At 37.1% G+C, this 20100-nt stretch overlaps 20 non-coding genes across 20 annotated transcripts; all 20 read right to left on the reverse strand.

Annotated features, from left to right (window-relative positions):
* Positions 1 to 976: 976 nt before the first annotated feature.
* Positions 977 to 1067, reverse strand: TRNAR-UCU (transfer RNA arginine (anticodon UCU)). The gene is given in 2 exon segments: positions 977 to 1012; positions 1031 to 1067. It is a non-coding gene; the product is annotated as a tRNA-Arg (tRNA).
* Positions 1068 to 1394: 327 nt separating this feature from the next.
* Positions 1395 to 1467, reverse strand: TRNAK-UUU (transfer RNA lysine (anticodon UUU)). The gene has a single exon. It is a non-coding gene; the product is annotated as a tRNA-Lys (tRNA).
* A 1518-nt stretch (positions 1468 to 2985) lies between these two features.
* Positions 2986 to 3076, reverse strand: TRNAR-UCU (transfer RNA arginine (anticodon UCU)). The gene is given in 2 exon segments: positions 2986 to 3021; positions 3040 to 3076. It is a non-coding gene; the product is annotated as a tRNA-Arg (tRNA).
* A 327-nt stretch (positions 3077 to 3403) lies between these two features.
* Positions 3404 to 3476, reverse strand: TRNAK-UUU (transfer RNA lysine (anticodon UUU)). The gene has a single exon. It is a non-coding gene; the product is annotated as a tRNA-Lys (tRNA).
* A 1518-nt stretch (positions 3477 to 4994) lies between these two features.
* TRNAR-UCU (transfer RNA arginine (anticodon UCU)) lies at positions 4995 to 5085 on the reverse strand. The gene is given in 2 exon segments: positions 4995 to 5030; positions 5049 to 5085. It is a non-coding gene; the product is annotated as a tRNA-Arg (tRNA).
* Positions 5086 to 5412: 327 nt separating this feature from the next.
* Positions 5413 to 5485, reverse strand: TRNAK-UUU (transfer RNA lysine (anticodon UUU)). Its single transcript has one exon. It is a non-coding gene; the product is annotated as a tRNA-Lys (tRNA).
* A 1518-nt stretch (positions 5486 to 7003) lies between these two features.
* Positions 7004 to 7094, reverse strand: TRNAR-UCU (transfer RNA arginine (anticodon UCU)). Its single transcript is given in 2 exon segments — positions 7004 to 7039; positions 7058 to 7094. It is a non-coding gene; the product is annotated as a tRNA-Arg (tRNA).
* A 327-nt stretch (positions 7095 to 7421) lies between these two features.
* On the reverse strand, positions 7422 to 7494 carry TRNAK-UUU (transfer RNA lysine (anticodon UUU)). Its single transcript has one exon. It is a non-coding gene; the product is annotated as a tRNA-Lys (tRNA).
* A 1518-nt stretch (positions 7495 to 9012) lies between these two features.
* On the reverse strand, positions 9013 to 9103 carry TRNAR-UCU (transfer RNA arginine (anticodon UCU)). Its single transcript is given in 2 exon segments — positions 9013 to 9048; positions 9067 to 9103. It is a non-coding gene; the product is annotated as a tRNA-Arg (tRNA).
* A 327-nt stretch (positions 9104 to 9430) lies between these two features.
* Positions 9431 to 9503, reverse strand: TRNAK-UUU (transfer RNA lysine (anticodon UUU)). Its single transcript has one exon. It is a non-coding gene; the product is annotated as a tRNA-Lys (tRNA).
* Positions 9504 to 11021: 1518 nt separating this feature from the next.
* Positions 11022 to 11112, reverse strand: TRNAR-UCU (transfer RNA arginine (anticodon UCU)). Its single transcript is given in 2 exon segments — positions 11022 to 11057; positions 11076 to 11112. It is a non-coding gene; the product is annotated as a tRNA-Arg (tRNA).
* Positions 11113 to 11439: 327 nt separating this feature from the next.
* On the reverse strand, positions 11440 to 11512 carry TRNAK-UUU (transfer RNA lysine (anticodon UUU)). The gene has a single exon. It is a non-coding gene; the product is annotated as a tRNA-Lys (tRNA).
* Positions 11513 to 13030: 1518 nt separating this feature from the next.
* Positions 13031 to 13121, reverse strand: TRNAR-UCU (transfer RNA arginine (anticodon UCU)). Its single transcript is given in 2 exon segments — positions 13031 to 13066; positions 13085 to 13121. It is a non-coding gene; the product is annotated as a tRNA-Arg (tRNA).
* Positions 13122 to 13448: 327 nt separating this feature from the next.
* On the reverse strand, positions 13449 to 13521 carry TRNAK-UUU (transfer RNA lysine (anticodon UUU)). Its single transcript has one exon. It is a non-coding gene; the product is annotated as a tRNA-Lys (tRNA).
* Positions 13522 to 15039: 1518 nt separating this feature from the next.
* Positions 15040 to 15130, reverse strand: TRNAR-UCU (transfer RNA arginine (anticodon UCU)). The gene is given in 2 exon segments: positions 15040 to 15075; positions 15094 to 15130. It is a non-coding gene; the product is annotated as a tRNA-Arg (tRNA).
* Positions 15131 to 15457: 327 nt separating this feature from the next.
* TRNAK-UUU (transfer RNA lysine (anticodon UUU)) lies at positions 15458 to 15530 on the reverse strand. The gene has a single exon. It is a non-coding gene; the product is annotated as a tRNA-Lys (tRNA).
* A 1518-nt stretch (positions 15531 to 17048) lies between these two features.
* Positions 17049 to 17139, reverse strand: TRNAR-UCU (transfer RNA arginine (anticodon UCU)). Its single transcript is given in 2 exon segments — positions 17049 to 17084; positions 17103 to 17139. It is a non-coding gene; the product is annotated as a tRNA-Arg (tRNA).
* A 327-nt stretch (positions 17140 to 17466) lies between these two features.
* Positions 17467 to 17539, reverse strand: TRNAK-UUU (transfer RNA lysine (anticodon UUU)). The gene has a single exon. It is a non-coding gene; the product is annotated as a tRNA-Lys (tRNA).
* Positions 17540 to 19057: 1518 nt separating this feature from the next.
* On the reverse strand, positions 19058 to 19148 carry TRNAR-UCU (transfer RNA arginine (anticodon UCU)). Its single transcript is given in 2 exon segments — positions 19058 to 19093; positions 19112 to 19148. It is a non-coding gene; the product is annotated as a tRNA-Arg (tRNA).
* A 327-nt stretch (positions 19149 to 19475) lies between these two features.
* On the reverse strand, positions 19476 to 19548 carry TRNAK-UUU (transfer RNA lysine (anticodon UUU)). The gene has a single exon. It is a non-coding gene; the product is annotated as a tRNA-Lys (tRNA).
* Positions 19549 to 20100: the final 552 nt, after the last annotated feature.

The following is a 20100-nucleotide window of genomic DNA, read 5'->3' on the forward strand; positions in this document are numbered from 1 at the left end:
ATGCAGACGCAGGCATTGCTTGTTACTGTTTCAATTAGTTATAAAATAAGAGGAGGGATAAAATTGACCCAACTGGTGTTTGAACACAAAGCCTTTGAATGCTTTTGCTACATTCGTCTAGGACTCCAAGCCGCTATCCATTGCACTAGAGATCCGACCTGATTCAACACGGTGATCAGAGATTCACAAATAAAAAGATGACCTATCAGCTGTTGACCAACTTTATCAAGTTAATCGGACACTACCTTACATTTTGAACATTGAATTGGGTAAAAGATAATCAACAAACTACATGATACAGTTTGGGTAAGTCTTCTTAACCCTTGTCAAAGAATGTAGAAGACAGATGGGTATGTAATGACTTGATTAAGACTTTTTTGAAACATCTCTAATAGGACTCCCCATTCATTGGATCCTGAAAAGAGTATGCAATTGATATACCTTTTCTTTAACCAAGCCGCCTGAACAGGGACTTGAACCCTGGGCCCTCAGATTAAAAGACTGATGCTCTCCCGACTGAGCTATCCAGGCTCGGAGAGGCCGCTCCACAAAATGACCTTATCAACATTTGGAAGTGTCCCAACTATCACTACATTTCTTAAGATGGTTGCCGGTATTAAGTACTGAATACGCGGAATATAATAATGAATTGGTACTTCAAGCATTTGAAATCTCTTCAGTAAATTTAACCTTATTGTAAGTCCTGAAATTGCTACTATCTCATTTTTTTTGCTGACTTAGAAGTCATATGTTTTTATTGACATTGTCAAATTAAGGAAGGGCCCAAAATCTTACTTCTGAGTAAATTACATTTTCATAAGTACAGCTGCCAATTTCCTCTTCTGCAAAGATTGCGTAATTTGAATAGTATCTATTTAAAATAGACTTCCTTTCACTGCCCTTTTTGGTGAAGCAGAAGCATGCATGCACTGTTTATTACTCTTTTAAACAGTTATGAAATAAATAGGGATAAAACTGACTCTGATGGGATTCGAACCCACAACCTTTGAATATCTTTTTTACATTCACCTAGAAGTCCAATGCGCTATCCATTGCGCCACAGAGCCAATACGCTCTGATTAGGTGCAGAGATATTCTGAAATGAAATAATGTTGATCAGCTTTATAAAGTTCATTTGATACTATAACCATGGATTTATTTTGAATATTGAATTGGGGAAATTATATTCACCGTCTCAAGTTACATGATACCTTAGGTAAGTCTACGTACGACTTAAGTTTAGTCAAATGGCACATGATATATGAGGCAGATGTGCATTTCACAACTCCATGAAAGACTTTTTTGCAATTTTAGTAATGGAATATCTTATTCGTCATGCAGGGGAACACAAAAAGAGCATCCAATTAGAGTAATATTTCTTTAAAGGAAGCAACCGCCTGAACAGGGACTTGAACCCTGGACCCTCAGATTAAAAGTCTGATGCTCTACCGACTGAGCTATCCAGGCTCTGCTATACTCTGTCTTAAAATCAGCTAAACAAATGTGGACGTACACTGACCTACACTCTATGTATTAATATGGTTACATATATTAGCAATCAAATTTGTAGAGTTTAATAACAAATTGATGTTTTAACCCCTTCCATGCTCATGACGAGCTCAGCTCTTCGTGCAGTACACTTGTCGTGTGCTTATGACGAGCTGAGCTCGTCATGGACAATGGATTTACAGATCATTCAGCACAGGAGGAAAATCTCCTGTAGCATTGAAGGTGTTAAGCATTTGAAATTTCAGCAGCACACGTAATCCATTTTAAATCCTGAAATTTGTACTATCTCATTTTCGGCTGACTTAGAAATCATGTGTCTAAAATGACCTTGTGAAATCAATAAAGTGCCAAATACTATTACTACCTACTAAATTACATACATTTTCAGCAGTTTCTTTGGGAACTTCCTCTTGGGCATAGATTATGCAATGTTTTCAAAGCAAACAGTCTCTGTTTAAGTAGACTTTCTTTCACTGCCATTTTGGTAAATGTTTCTGGTGATGCAGACGCAGGCATTGCTTGTTACTGTTTCAATTAGTTATAAAATAAGAGGAGGGATAAAATTGACCCAACTGGTGTTTGAACACAAAGCCTTTGAATGCTTTTGCTACATTCGTCTAGGACTCCAAGCCGCTATCCATTGCACTAGAGATCCGACCTGATTCAACACGGTGATCAGAGATTCACAAATAAAAAGATGACCTATCAGCTGTTGACCAACTTTATCAAGTTAATCGGACACTACCTTACATTTTGAACATTGAATTGGGTAAAAGATAATCAACAAACTACATGATACAGTTTGGGTAAGTCTTCTTAACCCTTGTCAAAGAATGTAGAAGACAGATGGGTATGTAATGACTTGATTAAGACTTTTTTGAAACATCTCTAATAGGACTCCCCATTCATTGGATCCTGAAAAGAGTATGCAATTGATATACCTTTTCTTTAACCAAGCCGCCTGAACAGGGACTTGAACCCTGGGCCCTCAGATTAAAAGACTGATGCTCTCCCGACTGAGCTATCCAGGCTCGGAGAGGCCGCTCCACAAAATGACCTTATCAACATTTGGAAGTGTCCCAACTATCACTACATTTCTTAAGATGGTTGCCGGTATTAAGTACTGAATACGCGGAATATAATAATGAATTGGTACTTCAAGCATTTGAAATCTCTTCAGTAAATTTAACCTTATTGTAAGTCCTGAAATTGCTACTATCTCATTTTTTTTGCTGACTTAGAAGTCATATGTTTTTATTGACATTGTCAAATTAAGGAAGGGCCCAAAATCTTACTTCTGAGTAAATTACATTTTCATAAGTACAGCTGCCAATTTCCTCTTCTGCAAAGATTGCGTAATTTGAATAGTATCTATTTAAAATAGACTTCCTTTCACTGCCCTTTTTGGTGAAGCAGAAGCATGCATGCACTGTTTATTACTCTTTTAAACAGTTATGAAATAAATAGGGATAAAACTGACTCTGATGGGATTCGAACCCACAACCTTTGAATATCTTTTTTACATTCACCTAGAAGTCCAATGCGCTATCCATTGCGCCACAGAGCCAATACGCTCTGATTAGGTGCAGAGATATTCTGAAATGAAATAATGTTGATCAGCTTTATAAAGTTCATTTGATACTATAACCATGGATTTATTTTGAATATTGAATTGGGGAAATTATATTCACCGTCTCAAGTTACATGATACCTTAGGTAAGTCTACGTACGACTTAAGTTTAGTCAAATGGCACATGATATATGAGGCAGATGTGCATTTCACAACTCCATGAAAGACTTTTTTGCAATTTTAGTAATGGAATATCTTATTCGTCATGCAGGGGAACACAAAAAGAGCATCCAATTAGAGTAATATTTCTTTAAAGGAAGCAACCGCCTGAACAGGGACTTGAACCCTGGACCCTCAGATTAAAAGTCTGATGCTCTACCGACTGAGCTATCCAGGCTCTGCTATACTCTGTCTTAAAATCAGCTAAACAAATGTGGACGTACACTGACCTACACTCTATGTATTAATATGGTTACATATATTAGCAATCAAATTTGTAGAGTTTAATAACAAATTGATGTTTTAACCCCTTCCATGCTCATGACGAGCTCAGCTCTTCGTGCAGTACACTTGTCGTGTGCTTATGACGAGCTGAGCTCATCATGGACAATGGATTTACAGATCATTCAGCACAGGAGGAAAATCTCCTGTAGCATTGAAGGTGTTAAGCATTTGAAATTTCAGCAGCACACGTAATCCATTTTAAATCCTGAAATTTGTACTATCTCATTTTCGGCTGACTTAGAAATCATGTGTCTAAAATGACCTTGTGAAATCAATAAAGTGCCAAATACTATTACTACCTACTAAATTACATACATTTTCAGCAGTTTCTTTGGGAACTTCCTCTTGGGCATAGATTATGCAATGTTTTCAAAGCAAACAGTCTCTGTTTAAGTAGACTTTCTTTCACTGCCATTTTGGTAAATGTTTCTGGTGATGCAGACGCAGGCATTGCTTGTTACTGTTTCAATTAGTTATAAAATAAGAGGAGGGATAAAATTGACCCAGCTGGTGTTTGAACACAAAGCCTTTGAATGCTTTTGCTACATTCGTCTAGGACTCCAAGCCGCTATCCATTGCACTAGAGATCCGACCTGATTCAACACGGTGATCAGAGATTCACAAATAAAAAGATGACCTATCAGCTGTTGACCAACTTTATCAAGTTAATCGGACACTACCTTACATTTTGAACATTGAATTGGGTAAAAGATAATCAACAAACTACATGATACAGTTTGGGTAAGTCTTCTTAACCCTTGTCAAAGAATGTAGAAGACAGATGGGTATGTAATGACTTGATTAAGACTTTTTTGAAACATCTCTAATAGGACTCCCCATTCATTGGATCCTGAAAAGAGTATGCAATTGATATACCTTTTCTTTAACCAAGCCGCCTGAACAGGGACTTGAACCCTGGGCCCTCAGATTAAAAGACTGATGCTCTCCCGACTGAGCTATCCAGGCTCGGAGAGGCCGCTCCACAAAATGACCTTATCAACATTTGGAAGTGTCCCAACTATCACTACATTTCTTAAGATGGTTGCCGGTATTAAGTACTGAATACGCGGAATATAATAATGAATTGGTACTTCAAGCATTTGAAATCTCTTCAGTAAATTTAACCTTATTGTAAGTCCTGAAATTGCTACTATCTCATTTTTTTTGCTGACTTAGAAGTCATATGTTTTTATTGACATTGTCAAATTAAGGAAGGGCCCAAAATCTTACTTCTGAGTAAATTACATTTTCATAAGTACAGCTGCCAATTTCCTCTTCTGCAAAGATTGCGTAATTTGAATAGTATCTATTTAAAATAGACTTCCTTTCACTGCCCTTTTTGGTGAAGCAGAAGCATGCATGCACTGTTTATTACTCTTTTAAACAGTTATGAAATAAATAGGGATAAAACTGACTCTGATGGGATTCGAACCCACAACCTTTGAATATCTTTTTTACATTCACCTAGAAGTCCAATGCGCTATCCATTGCGCCACAGAGCCAATACGCTCTGATTAGGTGCAGAGATATTCTGAAATGAAATAATGTTGATCAGCTTTATAAAGTTCATTTGATACTATAACCATGGATTTATTTTGAATATTGAATTGGGGAAATTATATTCACCGTCTCAAGTTACATGATACCTTAGGTAAGTCTACGTACGACTTAAGTTTAGTCAAATGGCACATGATATATGAGGCAGATGTGCATTTCACAACTCCATGAAAGACTTTTTTGCAATTTTAGTAATGGAATATCTTATTCGTCATGCAGGGGAACACAAAAAGAGCATCCAATTAGAGTAATTTTTCTTTAAAGGAAGCAACCGCCTGAACAGGGACTTGAACCCTGGACCCTCAGATTAAAAGTCTGATGCTCTACCGACTGAGCTATCCAGGCTCTGCTATACTCTGTCTTAAAATCAGCTAAACAAATGTGGACGTACACTGACCTACACTCTATGTATTAATATGGTTACATATATTAGCAATCAAATTTGTAGAGTTTAATAACAAATTGATGTTTTAACCCCTTCCATGCTCATGACGAGCTCAGCTCTTCGTGCAGTACACTTGTCGTGTGCTTATGACGAGCTGAGCTCGTCATGGACAATGGATTTACAGATCATTCAGCACAGGAGGAAAATCTCCTGTAGCATTGAAGGTGTTAAGCATTTGAAATTTCAGCAGCACACGTAATCCATTTTAAATCCTGAAATTTGTACTATCTCATTTTCGGCTGACTTAGAAATCATGTGTCTAAAATGACCTTGTGAAATCAATAAAGTGCCAAATACTATTACTACCTACTAAATTACATACATTTTCAGCAGTTTCTTTGGGAACTTCCTCTTGGGCATAGATTATGCAATGTTTTCAAAGCAAACAGTCTCTGTTTAAGTAGACTTTCTTTCACTGCCATTTTGGTAAATGTTTCTGGTGATGCAGACGCAGGCATTGCTTGTTACTGTTTCAATTAGTTATAAAATAAGAGGAGGGATAAAATTGACCCAACTGGTGTTTGAACACAAAGCCTTTGAATGCTTTTGCTACATTCGTCTAGGACTCCAAGCCGCTATCCATTGCACTAGAGATCCGACCTGATTCAACACGGTGATCAGAGATTCACAAATAAAAAGATGACCTATCAGCTGTTGACCAACTTTATCAAGTTAATCGGACACTACCTTACATTTTGAACATTGAATTGGGTAAAAGATAATCAACAAACTACATGATACAGTTTGGGTAAGTCTTCTTAACCCTTGTCAAAGAATGTAGAAGACAGATGGGTATGTAATGACTTGATTAAGACTTTTTTGAAACATCTCTAATAGGACTCCCCATTCATTGGATCCTGAAAAGAGTATGCAATTGATATACCTTTTCTTTAACCAAGCCGCCTGAACAGGGACTTGAACCCTGGGCCCTCAGATTAAAAGACTGATGCTCTCCCGACTGAGCTATCCAGGCTCGGAGAGGCCGCTCCACAAAATGACCTTATCAACATTTGGAAGTGTCCCAACTATCACTACATTTCTTAAGATGGTTGCCGGTATTAAGTACTGAATACGCGGAATATAATAATGAATTGGTACTTCAAGCATTTGAAATCTCTTCAGTAAATTTAACCTTATTGTAAGTCCTGAAATTGCTACTATCTCATTTTTTTTGCTGACTTAGAAGTCATATGTTTTTATTGACATTGTCAAATTAAGGAAGGGCCCAAAATCTTACTTCTGAGTAAATTACATTTTCATAAGTACAGCTGCCAATTTCCTCTTCTGCAAAGATTGCGTAATTTGAATAGTATCTATTTAAAATAGACTTCCTTTCACTGCCCTTTTTGGTGAAGCAGAAGCATGCATGCACTGTTTATTACTCTTTTAAACAGTTATGAAATAAATAGGGATAAAACTGACTCTGATGGGATTCGAACCCACAACCTTTGAATATCTTTTTTACATTCACCTAGAAGTCCAATGCGCTATCCATTGCGCCACAGAGCCAATACGCTCTGATTAGGTGCAGAGATATTCTGAAATGAAATAATGTTGATCAGCTTTATAAAGTTCATTTGATACTATAACCATGGATTTATTTTGAATATTGAATTGGGGAAATTATATTCACCGTCTCAAGTTACATGATACCTTAGGTAAGTCTACGTACGACTTAAGTTTAGTCAAATGGCACATGATATATGAGGCAGATGTGCATTTCACAACTCCATGAAAGACTTTTTTGCAATTTTAGTAATGGAATATCTTATTCGTCATGCAGGGGAACACAAAAAGAGCATCCAATTAGAGTAATATTTCTTTAAAGGAAGCAACCGCCTGAACAGGGACTTGAACCCTGGACCCTCAGATTAAAAGTCTGATGCTCTACCGACTGAGCTATCCAGGCTCTGCTATACTCTGTCTTAAAATCAGCTAAACAAATGTGGACGTACACTGACCTACACTCTATGTATTAATATGGTTACATATATTAGCAATCAAATTTGTAGAGTTTAATAACAAATTGATGTTTTAACCCCTTCCATGCTCATGACGAGCTCAGCTCTTCGTGCAGTACACTTGTCGTGTGCTTATGACGAGCTGAGCTCGTCATGGACAATGGATTTACAGATCATTCAGCACAGGAGGAAAATCTCCTGTAGCATTGAAGGTGTTAAGCATTTGAAATTTCAGCAGCACACGTAATCCATTTTAAATCCTGAAATTTGTACTATCTCATTTTCGGCTGACTTAGAAATCATGTGTCTAAAATGACCTTGTGAAATCAATAAAGTGCCAAATACTATTACTACCTACTAAATTACATACATTTTCAGCAGTTTCTTTGGGAACTTCCTCTTGGGCATAGATTATGCAATGTTTTCAAAGCAAACAGTCTCTGTTTAAGTAGACTTTCTTTCACTGCCATTTTGGTAAATGTTTCTGGTGATGCAGACGCAGGCATTGCTTGTTACTGTTTCAATTAGTTATAAAATAAGAGGAGGGATAAAATTGACCCAGCTGGTGTTTGAACACAAAGCCTTTGAATGCTTTTGCTACATTCGTCTAGGACTCCAAGCCGCTATCCATTGCACTAGAGATCCGACCTGATTCAACACGGTGATCAGAGATTCACAAATAAAAAGATGACCTATCAGCTGTTGACCAACTTTATCAAGTTAATCGGACACTACCTTACATTTTGAACATTGAATTGGGTAAAAGATAATCAACAAACTACATGATACAGTTTGGGTAAGTCTTCTTAACCCTTGTCAAAGAATGTAGAAGACAGATGGGTATGTAATGACTTGATTAAGACTTTTTTGAAACATCTCTAATAGGACTCCCCATTCATTGGATCCTGAAAAGAGTATGCAATTGATATACCTTTTCTTTAACCAAGCCGCCTGAACAGGGACTTGAACCCTGGGCCCTCAGATTAAAAGACTGATGCTCTCCCGACTGAGCTATCCAGGCTCGGAGAGGCCGCTCCACAAAATGACCTTATCAACATTTGGAAGTGTCCCAACTATCACTACATTTCTTAAGATGGTTGCCGGTATTAAGTACTGAATACGCGGAATATAATAATGAATTGGTACTTCAAGCATTTGAAATCTCTTCAGTAAATTTAACCTTATTGTAAGTCCTGAAATTGCTACTATCTCATTTTTTTTGCTGACTTAGAAGTCATATGTTTTTATTGACATTGTCAAATTAAGGAAGGGCCCAAAATCTTACTTCTGAGTAAATTACATTTTCATAAGTACAGCTGCCAATTTCCTCTTCTGCAAAGATTGCGTAATTTGAATAGTATCTATTTAAAATAGACTTCCTTTCACTGCCCTTTTTGGTGAAGCAGAAGCATGCATGCACTGTTTATTACTCTTTTAAACAGTTATGAAATAAATAGGGATAAAACTGACTCTGATGGGATTCGAACCCACAACCTTTGAATATCTTTTTTACATTCACCTAGAAGTCCAATGCGCTATCCATTGCGCCACAGAGCCAATACGCTCTGATTAGGTGCAGAGATATTCTGAAATGAAATAATGTTGATCAGCTTTATAAAGTTCATTTGATACTATAACCATGGATTTATTTTGAATATTGAATTGGGGAAATTATATTCACCGTCTCAAGTTACATGATACCTTAGGTAAGTCTACGTACGACTTAAGTTTAGTCAAATGGCACATGATATATGAGGCAGATGTGCATTTCACAACTCCATGAAAGACTTTTTTGCAATTTTAGTAATGGAATATCTTATTCGTCATGCAGGGGAACACAAAAAGAGCATCCAATTAGAGTAATATTTCTTTAAAGGAAGCAACCGCCTGAACAGGGACTTGAACCCTGGACCCTCAGATTAAAAGTCTGATGCTCTACCGACTGAGCTATCCAGGCTCTGCTATACTCTGTCTTAAAATCAGCTAAACAAATGTGGACGTACACTGACCTACACTCTATGTATTAATATGGTTACATATATTAGCAATCAAATTTGTAGAGTTTAATAACAAATTGATGTTTTAACCCCTTCCATGCTCATGACGAGCTCAGCTCTTCGTGCAGTACACTTGTCGTGTGCTTATGACGAGCTGAGCTCGTCATGGACAATGGATTTACAGATCATTCAGCACAGGAGGAAAATCTCCTGTAGCATTGAAGGTGTTAAGCATTTGAAATTTCAGCAGCACACGTAATCCATTTTAAATCCTGAAATTTGTACTATCTCATTTTCGGCTGACTTAGAAATCATGTGTCTAAAATGACCTTGTGAAATCAATAAAGTGCCAAATACTATTACTACCTACTAAATTACATACATTTTCAGCAGTTTCTTTGGGAACTTCCTCTTGGGCATAGATTATGCAATGTTTTCAAAGCAAACAGTCTCTGTTTAAGTAGACTTTCTTTCACTGCCATTTTGGTAAATGTTTCTGGTGATGCAGACGCAGGCATTGCTTGTTACTGTTTCAATTAGTTATAAAATAAGAGGAGGGATAAAATTGACCCAGCTGGTGTTTGAACACAAAGCCTTTGAATGCTTTTGCTACATTCGTCTAGGACTCCAAGCCGCTATCCATTGCACTAGAGATCCGACCTGATTCAACACGGTGATCAGAGATTCACAAATAAAAAGATGACCTATCAGCTGTTGACCAACTTTATCAAGTTAATCGGACACTACCTTACATTTTGAACATTGAATTGGGTAAAAGATAATCAACAAACTACATGATACAGTTTGGGTAAGTCTTCTTAACCCTTGTCAAAGAATGTAGAAGACAGATGGGTATGTAATGACTTGATTAAGACTTTTTTGAAACATCTCTAATAGGACTCCCCATTCATTGGATCCTGAAAAGAGTATGCAATTGATATACCTTTTCTTTAACCAAGCCGCCTGAACAGGGACTTGAACCCTGGGCCCTCAGATTAAAAGACTGATGCTCTCCCGACTGAGCTATCCAGGCTCGGAGAGGCCGCTCCACAAAATGACCTTATCAACATTTGGAAGTGTCCCAACTATCACTACATTTCTTAAGATGGTTGCCGGTATTAAGTACTGAATACGCGGAATATAATAATGAATTGGTACTTCAAGCATTTGAAATCTCTTCAGTAAATTTAACCTTATTGTAAGTCCTGAAATTGCTACTATCTCATTTTTTTTGCTGACTTAGAAGTCATATGTTTTTATTGACATTGTCAAATTAAGGAAGGGCCCAAAATCTTACTTCTGAGTAAATTACATTTTCATAAGTACAGCTGCCAATTTCCTCTTCTGCAAAGATTGCGTAATTTGAATAGTATCTATTTAAAATAGACTTCCTTTCACTGCCCTTTTTGGTGAAGCAGAAGCATGCATGCACTGTTTATTACTCTTTTAAACAGTTATGAAATAAATAGGGATAAAACTGACTCTGATGGGATTCGAACCCACAACCTTTGAATATCTTTTTTACATTCACCTAGAAGTCCAATGCGCTATCCATTGCGCCACAGAGCCAATACGCTCTGATTAGGTGCAGAGATATTCTGAAATGAAATAATGTTGATCAGCTTTATAAAGTTCATTTGATACTATAACCATGGATTTATTTTGAATATTGAATTGGGGAAATTATATTCACCGTCTCAAGTTACATGATACCTTAGGTAAGTCTACGTACGACTTAAGTTTAGTCAAATGGCACATGATATATGAGGCAGATGTGCATTTCACAACTCCATGAAAGACTTTTTTGCAATTTTAGTAATGGAATATCTTATTCGTCATGCAGGGGAACACAAAAAGAGCATCCAATTAGAGTAATATTTCTTTAAAGGAAGCAACCGCCTGAACAGGGACTTGAACCCTGGACCCTCAGATTAAAAGTCTGATGCTCTACCGACTGAGCTATCCAGGCTCTGCTATACTCTGTCTTAAAATCAGCTAAACAAATGTGGACGTACACTGACCTACACTCTATGTATTAATATGGTTACATATATTAGCAATCAAATTTGTAGAGTTTAATAACAAATTGATGTTTTAACCCCTTCCATGCTCATGACGAGCTCAGCTCTTCGTGCAGTACACTTGTCGTGTGCTTATGACGAGCTGAGCTCGTCATGGACAATGGATTTACAGATCATTCAGCACAGGAGGAAAATCTCCTGTAGCATTGAAGGTGTTAAGCATTTGAAATTTCAGCAGCACACGTAATCCATTTTAAATCCTGAAATTTGTACTATCTCATTTTCGGCTGACTTAGAAATCATGTGTCTAAAATGACCTTGTGAAATCAATAAAGTGCCAAATACTATTACTACCTACTAAATTACATACATTTTCAGCAGTTTCTTTGGGAACTTCCTCTTGGGCATAGATTATGCAATGTTTTCAAAGCAAACAGTCTCTGTTTAAGTAGACTTTCTTTCACTGCCATTTTGGTAAATGTTTCTGGTGATGCAGACGCAGGCATTGCTTGTTACTGTTTCAATTAGTTATAAAATAAGAGGAGGGATAAAATTGACCCAGCTGGTGTTTGAACACAAAGCCTTTGAATGCTTTTGCTACATTCGTCTAGGACTCCAAGCCGCTATCCATTGCACTAGAGATCCGACCTGATTCAACACGGTGATCAGAGATTCACAAATAAAAAGATGACCTATCAGCTGTTGACCAACTTTATCAAGTTAATCGGACACTACCTTACATTTTGAACATTGAATTGGGTAAAAGATAATCAACAAACTACATGATACAGTTTGGGTAAGTCTTCTTAACCCTTGTCAAAGAATGTAGAAGACAGATGGGTATGTAATGACTTGATTAAGACTTTTTTGAAACATCTCTAATAGGACTCCCCATTCATTGGATCCTGAAAAGAGTATGCAATTGATATACCTTTTCTTTAACCAAGCCGCCTGAACAGGGACTTGAACCCTGGGCCCTCAGATTAAAAGACTGATGCTCTCCCGACTGAGCTATCCAGGCTCGGAGAGGCCGCTCCACAAAATGACCTTATCAACATTTGGAAGTGTCCCAACTATCACTACATTTCTTAAGATGGTTGCCGGTATTAAGTACTGAATACGCGGAATATAATAATGAATTGGTACTTCAAGCATTTGAAATCTCTTCAGTAAATTTAACCTTATTGTAAGTCCTGAAATTGCTACTATCTCATTTTTTTTGCTGACTTAGAAGTCATATGTTTTTATTGACATTGTCAAATTAAGGAAGGGCCCAAAATCTTACTTCTGAGTAAATTACATTTTCATAAGTACAGCTGCCAATTTCCTCTTCTGCAAAGATTGCGTAATTTGAATAGTATCTATTTAAAATAGACTTCCTTTCACTGCCCTTTTTGGTGAAGCAGAAGCATGCATGCACTGTTTATTACTCTTTTAAACAGTTATGAAATAAATAGGGATAAAACTGACTCTGATGGGATTCGAACCCACAACCTTTGAATATCTTTTTTACATTCACCTAGAAGTCCAATGCGCTATCCATTGCGCCACAGAGCCAATACGCTCTGATTAGGTGCAGAGATATTCTGAAATGAAATAATGTTGATCAGCTTTATAAAGTTCATTTGATACTATAACCATGGATTTATTTTGAATATTGAATTGGGGAAATTATATTCACCGTCTCAAGTTACATGATACCTTAGGTAAGTCTACGTACGACTTAAGTTTAGTCAAATGGCACATGATATATGAGGCAGATGTGCATTTCACAACTCCATGAAAGACTTTTTTGCAATTTTAGTAATGGAATATCTTATTCGTCATGCAGGGGAACACAAAAAGAGCATCCAATTAGAGTAATATTTCTTTAAAGGAAGCAACCGCCTGAACAGGGACTTGAACCCTGGACCCTCAGATTAAAAGTCTGATGCTCTACCGACTGAGCTATCCAGGCTCTGCTATACTCTGTCTTAAAATCAGCTAAACAAATGTGGACGTACACTGACCTACACTCTATGTATTAATATGGTTACATATATTAGCAATCAAATTTGTAGAGTTTAATAACAAATTGATGTTTTAACCCCTTCCATGCTCATGACGAGCTCAGCTCTTCGTGCAGTACACTTGTCGTGTGCTTATGACGAGCTGAGCTCGTCATGGACAATGGATTTACAGATCATTCAGCACAGGAGGAAAATCTCCTGTAGCATTGAAGGTGTTAAGCATTTGAAATTTCAGCAGCACACGTAATCCATTTTAAATCCTGAAATTTGTACTATCTCATTTTCGGCTGACTTAGAAATCATGTGTCTAAAATGACCTTGTGAAATCAATAAAGTGCCAAATACTATTACTACCTACTAAATTACATACATTTTCAGCAGTTTCTTTGGGAACTTCCTCTTGGGCATAGATTATGCAATGTTTTCAAAGCAAACAGTCTCTGTTTAAGTAGACTTTCTTTCACTGCCATTTTGGTAAATGTTTCTGGTGATGCAGACGCAGGCATTGCTTGTTACTGTTTCAATTAGTTATAAAATAAGAGGAGGGATAAAATTGACCCAGCTGGTGTTTGAACACAAAGCCTTTGAATGCTTTTGCTACATTCGTCTAGGACTCCAAGCCGCTATCCATTGCACTAGAGATCCGACCTGATTCAACACGGTGATCAGAGATTCACAAATAAAAAGATGACCTATCAGCTGTTGACCAACTTTATCAAGTTAATCGGACACTACCTTACATTTTGAACATTGAATTGGGTAAAAGATAATCAACAAACTACATGATACAGTTTGGGTAAGTCTTCTTAACCCTTGTCAAAGAATGTAGAAGACAGATGGGTATGTAATGACTTGATTAAGACTTTTTTGAAACATCTCTAATAGGACTCCCCATTCATTGGATCCTGAAAAGAGTATGCAATTGATATACCTTTTCTTTAACCAAGCCGCCTGAACAGGGACTTGAACCCTGGGCCCTCAGATTAAAAGACTGATGCTCTCCCGACTGAGCTATCCAGGCTCGGAGAGGCCGCTCCACAAAATGACCTTATCAACATTTGGAAGTGTCCCAACTATCACTACATTTCTTAAGATGGTTGCCGGTATTAAGTACTGAATACGCGGAATATAATAATGAATTGGTACTTCAAGCATTTGAAATCTCTTCAGTAAATTTAACCTTATTGTAAGTCCTGAAATTGCTACTATCTCATTTTTTTTGCTGACTTAGAAGTCATATGTTTTTATTGACATTGTCAAATTAAGGAAGGGCCCAAAATCTTACTTCTGAGTAAATTACATTTTCATAAGTACAGCTGCCAATTTCCTCTTCTGCAAAGATTGCGTAATTTGAATAGTATCTATTTAAAATAGACTTCCTTTCACTGCCCTTTTTGGTGAAGCAGAAGCATGCATGCACTGTTTATTACTCTTTTAAACAGTTATGAAATAAATAGGGATAAAACTGACTCTGATGGGATTCGAACCCACAACCTTTGAATATCTTTTTTACATTCACCTAGAAGTCCAATGCGCTATCCATTGCGCCACAGAGCCAATACGCTCTGATTAGGTGCAGAGATATTCTGAAATGAAATAATGTTGATCAGCTTTATAAAGTTCATTTGATACTATAACCATGGATTTATTTTGAATATTGAATTGGGGAAATTATATTCACCGTCTCAAGTTACATGATACCTTAGGTAAGTCTACGTACGACTTAAGTTTAGTCAAATGGCACATGATATATGAGGCAGATGTGCATTTCACAACTCCATGAAAGACTTTTTTGCAATTTTAGTAATGGAATATCTTATTCGTCATGCAGGGGAACACAAAAAGAGCATCCAATTAGAGTAATATTTCTTTAAAGGAAGCAACCGCCTGAACAGGGACTTGAACCCTGGACCCTCAGATTAAAAGTCTGATGCTCTACCGACTGAGCTATCCAGGCTCTGCTATACTCTGTCTTAAAATCAGCTAAACAAATGTGGACGTACACTGACCTACACTCTATGTATTAATATGGTTACATATATTAGCAATCAAATTTGTAGAGTTTAATAACAAATTGATGTTTTAACCCCTTCCATGCTCATGACGAGCTCAGCTCTTCGTGCAGTACACTTGTCGTGTGCTTATGACGAGCTGAGCTCGTCATGGACAATGGATTTACAGATCATTCAGCACAGGAGGAAAATCTCCTGTAGCATTGAAGGTGTTAAGCATTTGAAATTTCAGCAGCACACGTAATCCATTTTAAATCCTGAAATTTGTACTATCTCATTTTCGGCTGACTTAGAAATCATGTGTCTAAAATGACCTTGTGAAATCAATAAAGTGCCAAATACTATTACTACCTACTAAATTACATACATTTTCAGCAGTTTCTTTGGGAACTTCCTCTTGGGCATAGATTATGCAATGTTTTCAAAGCAAACAGTCTCTGTTTAAGTAGACTTTCTTTCACTGCCATTTTGGTAAATGTTTCTGGTGATGCAGACGCAGGCATTGCTTGTTACTGTTTCAATTAGTTATAAAATAAGAGGAGGGATAAAATTGACCCAGCTGGTGTTTGAACACAAAGCCTTTGAATGCTTTTGCTACATTCGTCTAGGACTCCAAGCCGCTATCCATTGCACTAGAGATCCGACCTGATTCAACACGGTGATCAGAGATTCACAAATAAAAAGATGACCTATCAGCTGTTGACCAACTTTATCAAGTTAATCGGACACTACCTTACATTTTGAACATTGAATTGGGTAAAAGATAATCAACAAACTACATGATACAGTTTGGGTAAGTCTTCTTAACCCTTGTCAAAGAATGTAGAAGACAGATGGGTATGTAATGACTTGATTAAGACTTTTTTGAAACATCTCTAATAGGACTCCCCATTCATTGGATCCTGAAAAGAGTATGCAATTGATATACCTTTTCTTTAACCAAGCCGCCTGAACAGGGACTTGAACCCTGGGCCCTCAGATTAAAAGACTGATGCTCTCCCGACTGAGCTATCCAGGCTCGGAGAGGCCGCTCCACAAAATGACCTTATCAACATTTGGAAGTGTCCCAACTATCACTACATTTCTTAAGATGGTTGCCGGTATTAAGTACTGAATACGCGGAATATAATAATGAATTGGTACTTCAAGCATTTGAAATCTCTTCAGTAAATTTAACCTTATTGTAAGTCCTGAAATTGCTACTATCTCATTTTTTTTGCTGACTTAGAAGTCATATGTTTTTATTGACATTGTCAAATTAAGGAAGGGCCCAAAATCTTACTTCTGAGTAAATTACATTTTCATAAGTACAGCTGCCAATTTCCTCTTCTGCAAAGATTGCGTAATTTGAATAGTATCTATTTAAAATAGACTTCCTTTCACTGCCCTTTTTGGTGAAGCAGAAGCATGCATGCACTGTTTATTACTCTTTTAAACAGTTATGAAATAAATAGGGATAAAACTGACTCTGGTGGGATTCGAACCCACAACCTTTGAATATCTTTTTTACATTCACCTAGAAGTCCAATGCGCTATCCATTGCGCCACAGAGCCAATACGCTCTGATTAGGTGCAGAGATATTCTGAAATGAAATAATGTTGATCAGCTTTATAAAGTTCATTTGATACTATAACCATGGATTTATTTTGAATATTGAATTGGGGAAATTATATTCACCGTCTCAAGTTACATGATACCTTAGGTAAGTCTACGTACGACTTAAGTTTAGTCAAATGGCACATGATATATGAGGCAGATGTGCATTTCACAACTCCATGAAAGACGTTTTTGCAATTTTAGTAATGGAATATCTTATTCGTCATGCAGGGGAACACAAAAAGAGCATCCAATTAGAGTAATTTTTCTTTAAAGGAAGCAACCGCCTGAACAGGGACTTGAACCCTGGACCCTCAGATTAAAAGTCTGATGCTCTACCGACTGAGCTATCCAGGCTCTGCTATACTCTGTCTTAAAATCAGCTAAACAAATGTGGACGTACACTGACCTACACTCTATGTATTAATATGGTTACATATATTAGCAATCAAATTTGTAGAGTTTAATAACAAATTGATGTTTTAACCCCTTCCATGCTCATGACGAGCTCAGCTCTTCGTGCAGTACACTTGTCGTGTGCTTATGACGAGCTGAGCTCGTCATGGACAATGGATTTACAGATCATTCAGCACAGGAGGAAAATCTCCTGTAGCATTGAAGGTGTTAAGCATTTGAAATTTCAGCAGCACACGTAATCCATTTTAAATCCTGAAATTTGTACTATCTCATTTTCGGCTGACTTAGAAATCATGTGTCTAAAATGACCTTGTGAAATCAATAAAGTGCCAAATACTATTACTACCTACTAAATTACATACATTTTCAGCAGTTTCTTTGGGAACTTCCTCTTGGGCATAGATTATGCAATGTTTTCAAAGCAAACAGTCTCTGTTTAAGTAGACTTTCTTTCACTGCCATTTTGGTAAATGTTTCTGGTGATGCAGACGCAGGCATTGCTTGTTACTGTTTCAATTAGTTATAAAATAATAGGAGGGATAAAATTGACCCAGCTGGTGTTTGAACACAAAGCCTTTGAATGCTTTTGCTACATTCGTCTAGGACTCCAAGCCGCTATCCATTGCACTAGAGATCCGACCTGATTCAACACGGTGATCAGAGATTCACAAATAAAAAGATGACCTATCAGCTGTTGACCAACTTTATCAAGTTAATCGGACACTACCTTACATTTTGAACATTGAATTGGGTAAAAGATAATCAACAAACTACATGATACAGTTTGGGTAAGTCTTCTTAACCCTTGTCAAAGAATGTAGAAGACAGATGGGTATGTAATGACTTGATTAAGACTTTTTTGAAACATCTCTAATAGGACTCCCCATTCATTGGATCCTGAAAAGAGTATGCAATTGATATACCTTTTCTTTAACCAAGCCGCCTGAACAGGGACTTGAACCCTGGGCCCTCAGATTAAAAGACTGATGCTCTCCCGACTGAGCTATCCAGGCTCGGAGAGGCCGCTCCACAAAATGACCTTATCAACATTTGGAAGTGTCCCAACTATCACTACATTTCTTAAGATGGTTGCCGGTATTAAGTACTGAATACGCGGAATATAATAATGAATTGGTACTTCAAGCATTTGAAATCTCTTCAGTAAATTTAACCTTATTGTAAGTCCTGAAATTGCTACTATCTCATTTTTTTTGCTGACTTAGAAGTCATATGTTTTTATTGACATTGTAAAATTAAGGAAGGGCCCAAAATCTTACTTCTGAGTAAATTACATTTTCATAAGTACAGCTGCCAATTTCCTCTTCTGCAAAGATTGCGTAATTTGAATAGTATCTATTTAAAATAGACTTCCTTTCACTGCCCTTTTTGGTGAAGCAGAAGCATGCATGCACTGTTTATTACTCTTTTAAACAGTTATGAAATAAATAGGGATAAAACTGACTCTGGTGGGATTCGAACCCACAACCTTTGAATATCTTTTTTACATTCACCTAGAAGTCCAATGCGCTATCCATTGCGCCACAGAGCCAATACGCTCTGATTAGGTGCAGAGATATTCTGAAATGAAATAATGTTGATCAGCTTTATAAAGTTCATTTGATACTATAACCATGGATTTATTTTGAATATTGAATTGGGGAAATTATATTCACCGTCTCAAGTTACATGATACCTTAGGTAAGTCTACGTACGACTTAAGTTTAGTCAAATGGCACATGATATATGAGGCAGATGTGCATTTCACAACTCCATGAAAGACGTTTTTGCAATTTTAGTAATGGAATATCTTATTCGTCATGCAGGGGAACACAAAAAGAGCATCCAATTAGAGTAATTTTTCTTTAAAGGAAGCAACGGCCTGAACAGGGACTTGAACCCTGGACCCTCAGATTAAAAGTCTGATGCTCTACCGACTGAGCTATCCAGGCTCTGCTATACTCTGTCTTAAAATCAGCTAAACAAATGTGGACGTACACTGACCTACACTCTATGTATTAATATGGTTACATATATTAGCAATCAAATTTGTAGAGTTTAATAACAAATTGATGTTTTAACCCCTTCCATGCTCATGACGAGCTCAGCTCTTCGTGCAGTACACTTGTCGTGTGCTTATGACGAGCTGAGCTCGTCATGGACAATGGATTTACAGATCATTCAGCACAGGAGGAAAATCTCCTGTAGCATTGAAGGTGTTAAGCATTTGAAATTTCAGCAGCACACGTAATCCATTTTAAATCCTGAAATTTGTACTATCTCATTTTCGGCTGACTTAGAAATCATGTGTCTAAAATGACCTTGTGAAATCAATAAAGTGCCAAATACTATTACTACCTACTAAATTACATACATTTTCAGCAGTTTCTTTGGGAACTTCCTCTTGGGCATAGATTATGCAATGTTTTCAAAGCAAACAGTCTCTGTTTAAGTAGACTTTCTTTCACTGCCATTTTGGTAAATGTTTCTGGTGATGCAGACGC

This window comes from Lissotriton helveticus, chromosome 1_1 (genome assembly GCF_964261635.1).
Source record: "Lissotriton helveticus chromosome 1_1, aLisHel1.1, whole genome shotgun sequence".
NCBI classification, from domain to species: domain Eukaryota; kingdom Metazoa; phylum Chordata; class Amphibia; order Caudata; family Salamandridae; genus Lissotriton; species Lissotriton helveticus.